This window comes from Ambystoma mexicanum, chromosome 7q (assembly GCF_040938575.1).
Source record: "Ambystoma mexicanum isolate Mex_15411 chromosome 7q, UKY_AmexF1_1, whole genome shotgun sequence".
Lineage (NCBI taxonomy): Eukaryota > Metazoa > Chordata > Amphibia > Caudata > Ambystomatidae > Ambystoma > Ambystoma mexicanum.
The window spans coordinates 800,869,007-800,884,787 of record NC_090941.1 but is presented as its reverse complement, the minus strand read 5'-3'; the positions used below and the strand labels follow the sequence as shown (position 1 = coordinate 800,884,787).

The 15,781-nt window shown below is 45.8% G+C and overlaps 1 protein-coding gene across 2 annotated transcripts in view; it reads left to right on the top strand.

The window, feature by feature from the left end:
* YAP1 (Yes1 associated transcriptional regulator) overlaps positions 1–15,781 on the top strand; it is a 538,742-nt gene that overhangs the window by 50,818 nt on the left and 472,143 nt on the right. The gene's annotated exons all lie outside the window — the stretch shown is intronic.

The following is a 15,781-nucleotide window of genomic DNA, read 5'->3' as shown; positions in this document are numbered from 1 at the left end:
GGTAGTGGTGCTGGACTTGAGGTATCTTCACTAGTTAAGGTAGTGCGTAAATCATGGGTGAAAGATGAGTCTTACTTCTTAGGTTTGAATGAAGTGTTGATTGATTTATTGGCTATTGGCATGTGGTTGCCACAAACATATAGTACTTGTAGTGCCAATCATTAGAGGACACATTCCAACTGTAAATATCAACACCACAGAATCAAAGGGCAGGCTTGGGCAGGCTTGAGCCCTCTTCCTCCTCCCGATCCACTCCTTGTTTGTTTTTGTTTCTAGGAAACTAGTCTTTGGAATCGTAGTTCCAGAGTCTAATGTTCTGATATTATTCGTTATTTTCCTACTGGGCATCTGTCTGCCAAAATGATTATTTTGGCATATATTGCGTAGGAATTTCCCAGATGATATTTCGTCACACAGATTTTATTCCTCCCCCTTTTTGGCCAATGGAGCCTCACTCCTTGTTCCAATCCTGTCTTACTTATTTCGTTATCTTGAGGTATTTGTTTCCACTTATTACAAATCTTAAATACCTCCTGTTTCAATCAGAACATACATTTCCTGTACTCAGAAGAACAACCAAACTTAACTGGGCCGGTGTCTTTGGGTCTCTGCGTCGGCTTGCCTGTCAATCGCCGCCAAGACCCGTGCAGCTCTGAAGGACTGCGTCTCCCTTTCCAGCCTGCTGCACAGTGTCTGTTCTCTCTCTGCCGCAGTTACTCTCTGCCTGTGCTGAGCGACGCCAACCTGCTTCTGGCAGACGTCTCTCCTTCTCACAGCCCTCTGTGGATTTTTTTCTGCCACTGGACACGCCGCCCTCTCTGCGCACTCTGCAGCCTTCCTCCTCTCTCTTCCTTCGTTCTTCTTGTTCCTGACGCTCCGCTCGTCGTCCTCCCTGCCACAGAGCCTCTTGGGATTTAAATGTCCTGTGTAGTTGACTAGGTTGATAACTAGACTGCAGATTGTTTTGCTCCACATGAACTCCTTGTGCCTCCTCATCACAGTACTTAAGGCTTTCTGGGACTTGGAGTTCCAATAAGTTTCAAATGATTTTGGATCACATGAACATTTGTGTTTGAGATACAATCCCCAAAAACATCATGTTTCACATTAATATGCCATGAAAAACTCTGGTATTAGGGTTTCCTCCTCACGGAAAGGGGAAGACTACTGTGTCTCTCCTGTCGGGGCCCTCATCCTCTTCCCCCATGATCCTCCCTCCTGACGCCACCCTCAGGGACAGGATTGTGTAGCGGCTCCCTTTCCTTGGCCATGCAAGAGGAGATGTGAGGAACCCCAGAATCCTCCTCTCAGGTGGCCAGCGAAAGGCCATCGCTTTTGGATCCCGACCCTGGTGGTGCATATGAGAGGGAGGATCACCTGAATGGAGGGAATTTGGGGAATGGGAAGAGGACGTCCTTTGGTGAGACAGCATCCCTGTTTCCTAATGAGCCCTCTATCCCTAAAGACTTTGTGGGATATTATCAACCCCTTCCCTTCTCCTCTCAATCTGTCCCCCAGGAACATCTTTGTACAGGGACGAGGAAGAGACCAACTAAGAGGACACATCCTCATTTGATGAACACACACATATATCAGAGACCAAACCGAGGTGAAAAGGCTTCTTTTATTAAATCCGACATTTCCAAACACCATTCTGGTAGTAAGACGAAGAAGAGGACTGTGGAGGCATACCAGAGGAATGACCAGGCATGTCTGTGTAATGGAGTCCTCCAGAGTCGGGCAACAGAACTAGACGACCCACACCTGGGGTCACTTAACACACCTGATGGCTCTAAAAAGGCCCGTCATTATGAGGGACGACTAAAGGCCTGGAGGAAAGGAAGCTGGAGACCTAGGTAGTTGGAGGAGTGCGGCGCAGGAGAAGGGGACTATTAGGCAAGATTGAATGCTGTACCCTGTGGTAGACTGCACCAGCCTTGTCCTCTTGGCAATAGCTAACCCAACCTTTCGTATGCGCTTGTATTACACAAGTTGGTAGTGACTGAGCAGCCAGGCATATCTCAAGAAGGGTCAATGTGAGCTGTAGGGTTGTCGCACATATTCACAGTATCCAAATAAACACTTATTCTCTGGGTTTCCTAATTAAACAATTATTTATTTAACACTCAGTTTGAATAAGCCTTCTTTAGAAGGGAGCAATATATGTAACACAAAATATACTTCAAAAATACACACTGTTTCAATAAATCAGTAGATACGCATTTGAGATGGCACACACACTTCCTACCCCCTGGTGTGACATAACTAGGACACTGTGGACATTGATATATCGCTGGCACATTTAGAGCAATACTGAGGTTAGTGTCAAAAGGAAAAATAGGGAATAAGACAAAGGTTAACAAATATGCTTAAGCAGGTAAGTACTTTTGAACCCACAATGCAAAGTAAATTAACCCCTTTCCCAGCTACACAAGTTATAAAATGTGTGTCTTTTGTTGAGGTATAGTTAAAGCACCAAGTCCGAGGATAGGAGAGTCTTTCAGGGAGCCAGGACAACCAATGTCAATTGAGCAAAGTCTAGGGGAGCTGGAGCACTTCTTGAAGGTAAGTAGAAAGTCTTGCACAATGTTTTAGAAGCCTTTGTAGAAAATGAAATCACTGTTGGGCCACACGCTAGGAGGCTTGTGATCGGCAAAGCTGCAAGCAACTCTGCAAAGCAACAAAGACGAGTCTCAATTGAGAGATAGCAAGGCTACAAAACAAGAGGTAGTTACCCCTTAGTTTTACAGTACCTTAGGTCTGAAGAAATTGGTTCCAGCTGGCTTCTGCTCCAGTTGTAGGTCTGCAGATCCTCTTGTTCTTTTATGCAGGTTTCTCCCATTCTTCGCAGCCTAGCTGTCAATCACACAGCAGGGTGGCTGTCCTATAATCAAGAGGATTAATCACAAGTAGTTTTGGGCATCTCCCTCACTTCCTGCCCCTGCCAAACATGCTGGAGCCAGAGGCGGGCTTCACCAGTGAATCCTGCCAAAGACGAAACAAACAAAGGGACCAAACCTGGTATGGCGCGCAGAGTAAATTTCAAGAATTACCTTTCCAACAAGAAATGGCAAAAAGACGACCAAGGCCATTTTCACAAAATGTGCACTCATGGGTGCTTTACTGCAGCTGCAATTGCAGCCCGTAGTAGAAACGCACAATGGTAGGAAAAAGTAAACGACTGCCACCAGCCATTAATTGTCGAAAGGGTAACATAAAAATGTTAAATGAGAAACTAGACCTATTATAAGATAGTGTGTACTGGGTCTAGAAAGTTACAAAATGTAAGTAAAGTCAATTTCACGTCACTGTTCTTGAAAACAGTAGTTTAACCAAGAGAAGGTATTTAAACCTTTGGGAAATCTGAGAGACTTCCCTGTGCCACTGCACTGAAGGTGCTGTGTGTCACAACGTAAAGATGCCTATGGAGTTTCAGACTCCAAAGTCAAAGGAAACAGTGTTCAAATTAATTAAAAATATATGAGCAGGTGGGAAAAACATTTAGCTCCCTCCAGGATAGAAAAGTCCTAAAGTCCAGCAAAAAAAGCTGGGGGTCTCCAAGGTAGAAGGGAATTGGCACATTTCTGACAATTCTCCCGAACATGGACGCCATAGCTGTAGTCTGCTGTGCGAGGATCCAGCGGTCCTGCCATCTGACGAAGCAGGTCTGGTGGGGAGAATAAGTGGAGCTCCCTGTGACCGCAGCCGCCACAAGTTAACAAAGTGGGCGCAATGCGCGGTGCAGACCACAAGAGAAAGGCAGTCGGGAGAAGCAAGGAATCGGCAGAATCCTGGAGAAGCCTGTTGCGAAGGACGGCAGGTGGAAGACCGCTGACGTGTGCGACCGGTGAGTGTAGAGCCAATATACACTCTGGCCGGGCACACCTGTAACATTTAGCAACGTTTTTTGCAGCTGCAGAGTGAAAGGCAAAGTGATTAAAAGTACTGTTGAACGGCGGAACCAGTATTATTGATACAAAGTGCACCCGATTGAAGGCACTTGTGAATACTGCACAGAGAAAGTATTGAGAACACTTGTGAATGCCACACAAAGTCTGTTGAATGCTCCTGAATGGAGCAAAAACAAAGTAGTGCATGAAGCTAAAGTCAATGAGTACGGTGTGTGAAACAAGTAAAGGCAAAGTCAGAGAGTACTAAGAAGGTACGAAGATGGAAACCTAAAGTGGCCCAAAGTCCAGAAGAGCCCATGCATGGCAAACTGAGAGAGAGCCAGAGTTGTGTTGGCAAGAACCAGAGAAATACAAACAAGAATGATAAGGTGCATGGTGGTTAAGGCAGGCACAGGATGGTGTCTGGAGAATGTGGAAGAGACTGAAAAACAAACAATGATAATAAAGTGCATGGGGGGATAAAGCAGCCACAGGACAGTCTGGAGCATGTGACACTGAGGAATCAAATGAGCATTACTGTCAGATGGAACCAGTGGCTAAGTGTTGATGGAAGCAGTACGAAAGGGTATTGGGTGCGTGTCATGTAATGGGTGAACTGTGTGGTCCGACAACTGTGCCTAGACTGAGTGCCCTAGTTGGAAAAAGCCAATGAAAGCATATGTCAAGTTTATGTTTTGCTACATCTTTGTTGGATAAACTGAAGTTAAGAAATAGAATTGGATCATCTTTGAGAGCTGGAAACTTTGAACTTCTGAGAAAAGAAGTCCCGAACTGGACGCTACACATTGTATCCAGTTAGCTTTGAGGGCAAGTATAGGTTCTGGACACAGAGACTTAAGTTGGACATCCTGACACAGACTATCCTCCATTTTCTTAAGGTAGGGAAATCCCACTTTAGCATAGGACAAGTGAGGCCTCGCTCCGCCCTGCCTTTTACTTTGAGTACAAATTTGAATCTGTTGTCCGTGTCTTGCTTCATGATGCCTTCACAGAGACCAACACTGGGGAATCGGTGATGACTTCGCAGGTTTCATCACAGTGCTTGATGCGCTTCAGGCCAGAAATGGCACACAGCTCATGCTTCATGCCGAAGTCTGCATTGACCCCTGGGCGGGGGGGGTGGGGGTGACAAACGCTTGTTGCCAATATTATGGAGTGCCATCCTGAGAAGAACTCCAGCAGACACGATGAGTACATCTTGTGGAGGTTGTTGAGGGGTTGCAGGATTACACGCTTGGGTGGATACACAGGCCCCCCACCCCAGAGCATCCTCCTTGCTCCTGCAGTCAGTGCATTTGTAACTGCCACCATTAGAATGTCAGCCAACCTTCCAGAACCTGTGCCGGCCAACCTTCCAGGCTATGAGAACACTCTGAAGCCCATTTTATACACCAGCACACCGAATTCTTCTAGCTCAACATAAAGAATGGAGGAATCCCCAATATAACACAAGTCCATACCACACACAGGCCCTTGGCTTTTTCAGGAACACCTAGTATCTGGACGTTAATCCGCCTTGATCTTCCTTCGGTATATCCTGCATGTGTTTTCGGTAGGTTGGGTTTTCCCTGTAACTCCTTTTTATTTTTCTCTGCATCGTGGCGATGGTGTCTTCTCCGCCGGCCACTCTGTTCCACCTTGCCCCCTCTAGCTGGAATCTTATGGAATGTACCAAATGTTTACATAGGTTCATTGCATCCTTTGTTGTGCAAAACCCTACTGCTTTAAAAATTGGGTGCAGATAAAAACCTCCAAGTTTGTTATCCATTGCACGAATCGGGAGGAAATGGGTTGCTGTTTCTTCTTTCCCCCACATAGCGGCAATCACCACTCATGTCTCTCTGACATGTGGTAATATTCCTAACCTAAATCGGACGTACATTGCTCTTTCAAATGGGATTAATTTGAAGTAGCATTCAAATCCTGTACCTGACTTGTGCAATACATACTCTGGGCCCAATTTAAACCCATTTGCTGCTTCAGTGATGTGATACTTGATCTCACACCTGCAGCCTTTTTTATTCTGGTGTGGGTTAAACCATTGACACTCAGGGGTACGGGGGGGTCTCCCATGCTTCACTTTCCCTTAAAGCAGTCAAAGTATCCTTTACATGTTTCACCCACCCAAGGCTTTTACCTCCCACCAGAGACCTAAAATGACCTAAGGCCTCTTTGATTTTTAGTCCCTCTGTGCGCCACAGTCTCACTCAGTACAGTACTGGTTTCAATTTGATCTAATCACCCACTGGCATGACATTCAATTCCAAGCACAAAAGTGCTGATGGAGCACTCTGAGGTAGCACCAATAATGGTTTCAACAAGAAGTTACATTCCACCCTGTCCAATGACCTTGAATCCCTGCAATCCCAAATTTCTGCCCCACATAATTATTTTTTAAAGTTTTATTTGTGCATCTGGTAAGACAACCTTTGCACATAAAACACAATGTTATGTAATCTTGTAATAATCGTGCTATCACCTTTATAAACAAAAGTACAAGATAAAACGGATGCTCATTAATAAATAGCTATAGAAAATATTAATTCAACTCTCAAAATCGATTTAACGAGTATTAAGGCCTTATACAGGAGAGGCAAAATGTCCCCTTATTCAATTCATATATTTAAAACTTTCATTGGTCCCCACTATGATGATTTTAGAACAACCAGGAAGGAAGAGTTTGCAGATGGAGTGGCTGGAACAGGTGGAGTGGAACACGTGGAGTGGATGGAACGGATGATACAGATAGAATGCTCGATCTCAAACGCATAACTGGTACCCACCATATTACACTACCACGCTTACTCTATCCTATACACCAACGCACAACTAGAACACAGCGATACTATTTCACATTCGGTATAGCTGTTCTCATACTAACACCCACCACATACTCCCCATCATCCTAATTAAACATCAGCTGAGCACACCGCTAGCTTAAGCGTCTCCTCAGGTCTAACGCAGCCACAAATCAGTCTGGACGTCTTCCCTCCAGAATGAAAACACATACTTGACATCCCAACTGCTACACCTACCGCTAAGAAGGAGCTATCGTGCAACTGCCACACCGGCTGCACACACATCCGGTGCACACACGCACCTTATGACTCTTTCTCTCTTTATTGACTTGAACTACGGTTCCCGAGGGCGTTCAACCTACCAGCGCTTTGAGATCATACCAATGATACATAAGGCGCTATATAAATGCCAAGTAACATACCTAACAACCTGCCCCTGACACGATTCCAAATGTGTAATGCAGGAAATGGGACCACACACCTTTCAGCGCCATACAGTGCACTCCAAAACTGGTCCGAGGCGTGATCTAAAAAGAGGGCATAGCGCTTTTGATAGAATTCTACCAATGGGCCACAGCTGGTAAGCACGTGTCTAGCCGTTTCAACATCCTTGCAGATCCACTCTTCTCTCGGAATACCTATCCATGCTCCTGAATTGCTAAATATAGGGAGAAGATCTAAACGAAGGTATACAATGAAGCAAATCAACAGGGGGAATGAGACGCGATAGGGTACTTTCGTGGACTATCTCTAAATCCACCCTGGTGCGTGTAACTTTCATACTTGGGATTAGCCAACAGATAAGTCAGTGAAATGATCCGATCATAATCTACTTTTAAAACATTTTTTTTAATCAAACTGGATAGGTGGAACTCCATCAAAGTAGATGGTATATTGCACGGAAATTGTGGACCACAGTGTGGTCAAGTACAGAGAACCAGTTGCTGCAAGGCCGCCTCTCCTGATGTTGCACGGCAGCCCTCAGCAGCTGATTATCAGTTTCATCTGCAAATTTGATGGTGGCCCACAATCTGCAGGCTGCCAATTTCCAGTGGGCCATTAGTGATGTTACTCAAGTTCTAATCTAATGGCCTCTATCAGTGTAGCACCGGGTACTCCAAGTAAGGATTGTAATATTTTGCCCTCAAGGGGCAGGAGCCGGTTCATAGCATTTTCCGGGTAAGCCTCTAGGGCATATATTATAACTGGTACCACTGCAATCTTGTAAGCTCGTACGATCGCCTTGATTGAGCCTCCCCACAGTCTGTTGATGACCTTCCTCAAAGCCAGCCATTTCTTACAAGCTTTGGATTTGATGCTGGCCTAGAGTGGCTTAAAGCACCAATCATTGGATAGCAACATGCCAAGATACTTGAATGAAAAGTCATCTGCTCAACTACTGAATCGCCTACCTGACAGGAAAATCTTTTGTTCTTCAATGCCTGCTTGCCAAAAATAAGGATCTTAGTCTTGGCTGTGTTGATAATCAATCCATTATCTGCAGCATATTGGTACAGCCTATTGATGGTACGCTGAAGACCGATTGGTGTTCTAGAAATCAGAACCGTATCATCTGCATAAGTAAGGCAATGCAATGGCCTGGGACCATATAAGGGTGGAAGACAGGTTATTATTATTTTTTTTTAAATTTGTGTTTTGATTTCCAACTACAAAAGAGAGAAATCTTTTAAGCAATTCAAAATATCCAAAATAGATGGATGACATTTGACTCCCTCTCCAAAAAACGAGGAAAATCATAAACGTACAAGTTGTAAAGCAAGAGAGCAATAGGGCAACCCTGTTTCAGCCCCTTGTTGGAGGGGAAAGATTCTTATAGATCACCCATTTGAGAGAGGCGAATTCTTATTGTCGTGTCGGAGAGCAGTTTCTTGAGGAAGTACAAGAGTGATGGGTCAATACCCCAGTCACTCAACTTCTTCCAAAGTCTACTCCGACTGAGTCGAAAGCACCATTATAGTCAACAAAACACACACATAAATGGGACTCCTTATGCTGCCAAACATCAGAAACTAGGGTCCGCAAGGCCCAGATAAAAAAATGGGAAGTACTGTACCTCTTCCTAAATCCCGTTTGGGAATAATGAAGCAGCCCCCTCCCTGTGACCCAACTAGCGAGCATCCCCTGAAGAATACTAGAGCACATTTTAGAGGAGCTGTCCAACATTGCCAACAAACGAAAATTAGGTGAGTGTCCCAAGGGCCTGACTTGTGAACCGGCACCAGGACGGATTGCCTCCATGTACCCAGAATATTTCCAGTTTCACCAATGTGGGAAAAGAGCAGAGACCGAACCTCTGTCCACAAAGTAGGGTCCTCTTTGAATACAATATTGCTCAGCCCATCGGTTCCTGTGGCTGCAGAGAGTGGTAATTGTTGCCAAAGGTCTGTTTCTTTAAGACCTTGCCATACCCATGTATCTTTTATTGATTGTAGTATTTCGACCCTAAAATCACCCCATCTTCCCAATCAATACTCATTATGTGGGACGCCCAAGACTCCTCTGAGACAGCAATGACCTAGTTTGCAAAAGAACCGGACACAGCTGTACGCATTGTGTGCTGAATTTCTTGGTATCATTTGTTAAAGTAAGTCTCTTAATATAATACCAATTGGCACTAGTTGTGCTCCATCGATGGTTGGCCGGTCAGGATTTATATTGCTTTGAGATGCTTTGGCATTCCAATTACCTTCCACCCTAGTCCAATCCCACTTGCTTGTGGAGCAATCTAAGCTCTCTATTTCGCTCCCTTTTCTTGTTGGCAATCGCAAAGTCGAATGGTCTCAAATGGGCATCACTTGATTTAAAACCTAGGAGGTGTCTAGGGGTGGATGGCCCCAGTGATCTAATTAGGCCTGATAATTGCAAATCATTAGACGGCAGCATCTGTGCTTGTGATTCATCACTGGAAGCAATTAAATGATTACATTTCTTAATCTTCATTGTAGACCAACAAAGGCGATTGCCCTCTTTGTTTACTTCTGGGTTTAAGTATGTCTACTCTGTTGGAAGCCACTGAGAGTAACATAGTAAGAATAGTGTGATCACTGAGGTGGGTTGGTAATATTTCGCCCACTGGATTCTTCTGTAAAATGGTGTTTATGAAGATAAAGTCGATCCTCCTCGAATGCAGCCATTTGACCACATGGGTATAAATCTCCCACCAAGTGGTATGAGAGGATTGACATCAAATTCTGAAAATAAGACCCACCACTCACCCCCTCCCCCTTACCCCCAACCCCACCTCCCCCCACGGGGAGATAAAGTCACACCCCTCTCCCTTAACAGCCAAATAATCGATATTAAAATCCCCGGCCACAATGATTTTGCTCTTAGAAAATCGGCCCAACCATTCTCTTAGATCGTCCTTGATGGACCTCTTTAATTTCAATGTGCAGCTGCCAAGGGGAGGATAATAAAGAGTGATTAAAAGCGAGGGACATGTATCAAATGGGGGGGAGGGGGAGGATGACAAGGACACATAGAGAAGATTTGGGTCAGATAAACCACCTGAAAAAGGTTTCAGACCAAAAGCGGTCTTGACCCAGATACAAAGACCTCCCTTAGGGTGACCCGCGTTAGGGGTCTTAGAAAGACTGAACAGCAGGGTACACCCATCCAAGTCAAAGCTTTGCATAAGCCATGTCACAGTCCCCTCCGGTTTAACCAGAAAGGAACTGAATCCTCGTTTATTCCAGGAGATTATATTAAGTTTATCACACCATAGGGACTTAAGTCATTGCTTGGTCGAAGGAATACACTTCCAAATTCCCTGCACATGTCCTTGTTTTAAGCACCTTTTTAGATGTGTAGTGCTGGCAAACACTCTGGTAGCTCTTTGGTCTCAGATCGCAGGCATTCAGCAGGTTGTTAAATGGCTGGAAAGTCGCTACTTCAAAGCCCAGACCCACCAGCTCATCTGCGTGACTGCAGATCAGTTCAGCAATCTCAGAGGTGGCCAACGTTGCTAACACCCAATTGGTAGCACTTCCAACCCGAGGTAGTGCCAAAGGAGCTATATCGGAAAATGTTAGCTTAGCTAATTCCGGAACCAGGCCAAACAGCTGGAGGAGCCAAGTGCCGTTGAGAAAGGGGTTCGAGCCTGTAGGTTGTTTCTCCACTATTTTAACAAACCTTGCACCTGACAATCCTGTGTCTGGTTCTTTAGCTTGCACTGCTGCCTCCTTACGCTGTTGGCGATGTTCCACATAGGTCAGCCACTGCTGGGAACTATTGTCATTGCTATTTTGGAGTTGCACCCTATCTGGTGCCTGCATCTGAAATTTATGGTGGAGCGGCTGAATTTACTGATCAGTGTGCCTCACCCTCCTTTCTTCCGGCATCCAGCCAGTCTCAAAAGAGTAAATTTGTCTTACCTGGCTTGTCAATACTTACGGTGTACATGGTTTTACCACTGTTGTCCATTTTGTCCTTATTGTGTAAAATGTTCTTATCGTCCCCTTTTGTTACCTTGGCCCATCCGTCAAGGGGGCCACGTAACCGAAACCTGCTTTAGTGAGCCCTCTGCCGTATCCTTTATGATGATGTAAAATCCCATAACCGATGGTTGGAGTAGTGAAGGATTCGGGCTATTGGTAAGAGCAGGGGCTTGTGGGCTGGGTAACGGACGTCCCACACATGTGCAGGAGGTGGGGGAATGGCTATTGTGATCGTTGATATGGATCTGGGCTGGTGGGCTATTGAGCAGACCTTTCAGTGCATAAAGTTTCCAGGACGTGGTCCTCCGATCAGGCAACAATATTCACTGTGTCCTTGCCACCATTTGCCGTTGCCGGAAGATAACACAATTTAATTCCCCTACGTTTCAGTACCGGATCGCTGGCTTTGGATGGTGGTTTGCCGAAGGGTTTAGATTTGATTTTGATTTTGATTTTATTTATAAAGCGCAAAAAACCAGGCCCAGGGGCAACCGGGCGCATACTCTTAAACATGTTATAAAAAGCAGTAGTTACAGTGAGTTACAAAAATATACAGCATATATACTTGTACCGAAGGGTACCATTAACAGCGTATAATACAGGGACAGAGCAGAGAGAAAATGTATATTCAGTTCTGTACCCCACATGGAGTCTGGACTGTGTCAAGGTCTCATGAGACTTGGGAGAGCAGCCATGTTTTAGCATTGTTCTTGAAGGAGTGGAATGATGGTTCAATTCTGATAGGTGTGGGCAAGGTGTTCCAGAGTTTGGAGGACAGAACGGGGAAGCTCACCCCACCAGCTTTTTGGAGTTTGCATCTAGGCACGATGAGGCTGTGAGTTTGGGCTGCTCTGGTAGGTCGAGTGGAGGTGTGGTGTGAGAAGCGAGTGGACAAGTAAGGTGGGGCGTTGTTCAGACATTTGTGAGTCAAAGCTAGGGTTTTCAGGGAAATTCTCTGTTTTACCGGGAGCCAGCGTAAGTCCAATCTGACGGAGGAGATATGAGAGCGTCTCGGGATGTTTAAGGGTGCCCTTAAGGCATTATTTTGTACAGTTTGCAATTTATTAAGGTTAGACTGACTGGTCCCTAGGTAGAGAGCACTACAGTAGTCGATTTTGGCCATAACAAGAGTTCTGGCGAGTGTGATACAGTTGGTGGAGTTTAGGAAGGGTCTACAGGCAGTGATAAGTTTGCAGGTATAGGCCGAAGCTGACCTAACTGCATTTATTTGTCTGTTCAGAGAAAGCGAGGAGTCAAGATAGACCCCTAGCGTCTTAGTATCTTTGGAGACTTTAATGTCATTGCCGTCAATAATGAAGGACTTGTAGGTTTGGTCTAGCTTGTTGAGCCTATGATTTGATCCTAAAAGTAAGAGCTCAGTCTTATCATCGTTAAGGCAAAGTTCGTGCTGTGCCATCCAGGCCTGGATGACCAAGTAAACATCGTTGAGGGCTTTGGTGTCAGCTGTGTAGTCTCCTGTGATGGGGATGAGTATCTGGGTGTCGTCCGCGTAGTTAGTGTAGGAGACACCCAGATAGTCAAGCACATCGAAGAGGGGCTTGGTGAATACGTTATACAACGTAGGGGATACACATGAGCCTTGAGGAACGCCACAGTGAATGGGGGAGGGATCCGCTGATGCCAGCGGTGAGAAGACCCTCATGGATCTATTGCTCAGGAATGAGTGGATCCAGGCATTGGCAGAGTCGGAGAACGTGGGCTGCGGATTTGAGATGTTGGCAGAGTATTTGGTGGTTGACCAGATCAAAAGCCGCGGAGAGATCGAGGAGAAGGAGAAGAGCTAGCTTCCCATTGTCCTTCAGTGACTCCATCTGAGTTTTCAAGTCGATCAGAGCTGACTCCGTGCCATGTTTAGGGCGGAACCCTGATTGTCTTAAGCCCAGGAGATTGTTTAGTTCGAGGTAATCCTGAATCTGCAGGTAGGCTGCGCGGTCCAGGATCTTGAGCAGGAATGGGACCGTAGTGATAGGTCTGAAGTTAGTTGGGATATTAGGGTCAAGGGAGGGTTTTTTGAGGAGTGGGATAACCCATGCATCCTTTAGGTTGTCGGGGACAATACCCGTCTTGAAAGAAGCATTTATGAATGCTGTAATGAACGGGGCTAGCTCATGAGATGCTTCTTTGATAATAGGTGCTGGGCAGGGGTCGCCTTGGCAATTGGAAGGTTTTAAATTGTTTGATGTTTTCTACTTCGAGAGTAGTGAGTGGGGAGAAGGAGAAAGGTTTATGAGGATAGGTTAAATGTGTATTAAGTGTAGGTGTGGTCGGTGGTTGGTCAAGCTGTAGGGATTTCTGTTTGTCCCTGATTTTAGATTGGAGGGTAGCAATTTTATCCAGGAGTCCTGACTGAATATTGGTGCACCAAGTGTTGTCTTTTGAGCAAGAGTCAGGGGGGGCTGCAGGTGTCTCGAGTTCCTTAAGGATATTAAAGAGTTCCTTAGTATTGGACTGGGCTGACATAATGCGGTTATTATAAGAATCTTATTTTGCCTGGAGTACAGCTTCTTTATAGTTAAGGGTGGCTATCAGAAGACTGTCCTTGTGGGCGTCGGAGTGGTGACTTCTCCAGCGTGACTCTGCTGAGAGTTTCTCTTTGCGTAACACTCTAAACTGGGGAGTAAACCACGAGTTAAGGTGTGCTCGTTGTTTGGGTTTCCTCAGTTTGAGCGGGGCGATAGAGTTGATGGCTGCGAGCAGTCACTGGTTATACATGTCGGCTAGGTTGGTGGGGTCTGAGCAAGTGTCAGGAGCGTTATTTAGTGTGGGAAGGATAAGGGGGAGTATTTTTTCTGTTGTAATGTTCTTTTTATTTCTAGTGAGGGTGGCTGGGGAGACCAAAGGCCTGGGTGGTGGGGCTGCTTCAATGCTGAAAGTGATGACATGGTGGTCAGACAACATGCAAGGGGCGTTGGAGATTACGCTAATATTGCAATTGGTGTCACTAAGCCAGTCAAGGGATCGCCCTTTAATGTGGGTGGGTTCCTGTATGTGGTGAGTGAAACCTAAATCTGTTAAGGTATTAGCTAGGTCGAGGGCTGCAGGATCATTAGGGTCTTGGTGTCCTAGATTGAGGTCGCCAAGAATGATGGTTTGGGAGTTGGAGCTGAGAGTCCAAGCTTGACAGAGAGTAACTCTGCAGTTTCCACCTTAGTGCTTGGGATGGTTCTAAGTCCTAATGAGTTTCTAGTGATGAAAGCAATTCCTCCACCTCTCGAGGTGCGATCACATCTGATGATGGAGTAATCAGTGGGGATGGCCAATGAGAGTGCCGGGCCGGAAGCTGCGTGCAGCCAGGTCTCGGTGATGGCGATGAAGTCGAGTTCCTGAGTTTTGATAAGATCAGCAATGTCCAGAGCGTGCGCAGCTAGGGATCTTGCGTTAATCAGGGCAGCTTTAATTAAACCAACGTTGCTTGATGAAGCTGTGATGGTTTGAGTGTGATGGAGCGTGGGTGAGGTGGCCGTTTGTGGAGGCGGGCTGTGCGTATGAGTTTTGAGGTATGAACTTGGGTACATGGGGTGTCCCTTCTTACCCATAAGTCTAGACCCTAATCTTAGGTTTCTAAGAGTGATAGGACATGGTTGGTTAGGTGAGGGTTTTTTGGCGAAATGGTCGAGCCATAGGGCTGGATCGTTGAGGTAGATGTTGTGGTATTGAGGTGGAGTACTTTGGTAGGTATCAGGAGATCTGTGAGTGAAGGCCATGGATGAGGTGTGCAAGGAGCTAGGTGCAGCTAAATCGGGAGGTGGTAGGTGTGATGACCTAGTAATTGACCACACTGAGAGTAGTACTTGTAATGAGGAGAGCAGTGACCTTAGGGTGGACCAGCGTGGTAGCATGTTACCGAGGTTAGAGAGGAAGGGCTGCTGGGTCTGTGAGGCAGTTATAGGTAAGCGTTACAGGCACTATTTGGCTAGGCAGTGCGTGCTCTGTACGAGCAATGCAGGCTAATGAGTTTAAGACAGGTTAAGTCTACTTATTCAGAGTCAAGCAATGGGGGTGCATCAGATCAGGGTACACAGGCAAAGCAAATACCAAAGCTTGCATATACATTAGCATGTTAGGCAGGGAACAATGCAGAATGCAAGAGGCGTGATCTAATTGTAATGGTGCAACAATTCAGGCAGAGAAGACATTCTAGTGTTGGCAGCAAGCATTGGCAAATCAGGTAAATGTCAAGTTGAAAGGCACGGCAGAGTAAGGCAGGTACCCTGGAATTAGCTTAGATCATGTGGACATGTCTTACGCGGAGCGGTGCAACATATGCAGGCATAGATCAAAGTGTGGCGCAGCAAAATTGGGAATCCACAATGACCGTATCAGGCAGGCAGAGTAGCATATATCATGGAGCTAACAAGTGGGTCTGGCCACGGCTGGGCTTCCCGTTTTGGTGGGTGCTTGGCTCTGCTTCCATAGTAATTGTTCACTGGTAATGATCCGCTGCATGATTATTTCAAGAAGGGAAGTTGTATTTGATTATCAGCCAGCTTATTGACTAATAACAATAAAAATTCCATTTGGCTTCCATGGACTGCCTGGTCAGAAGGACATCATCCTCCTCTTTACCCAGGTCACCCCCTTACGGACTGGTGTA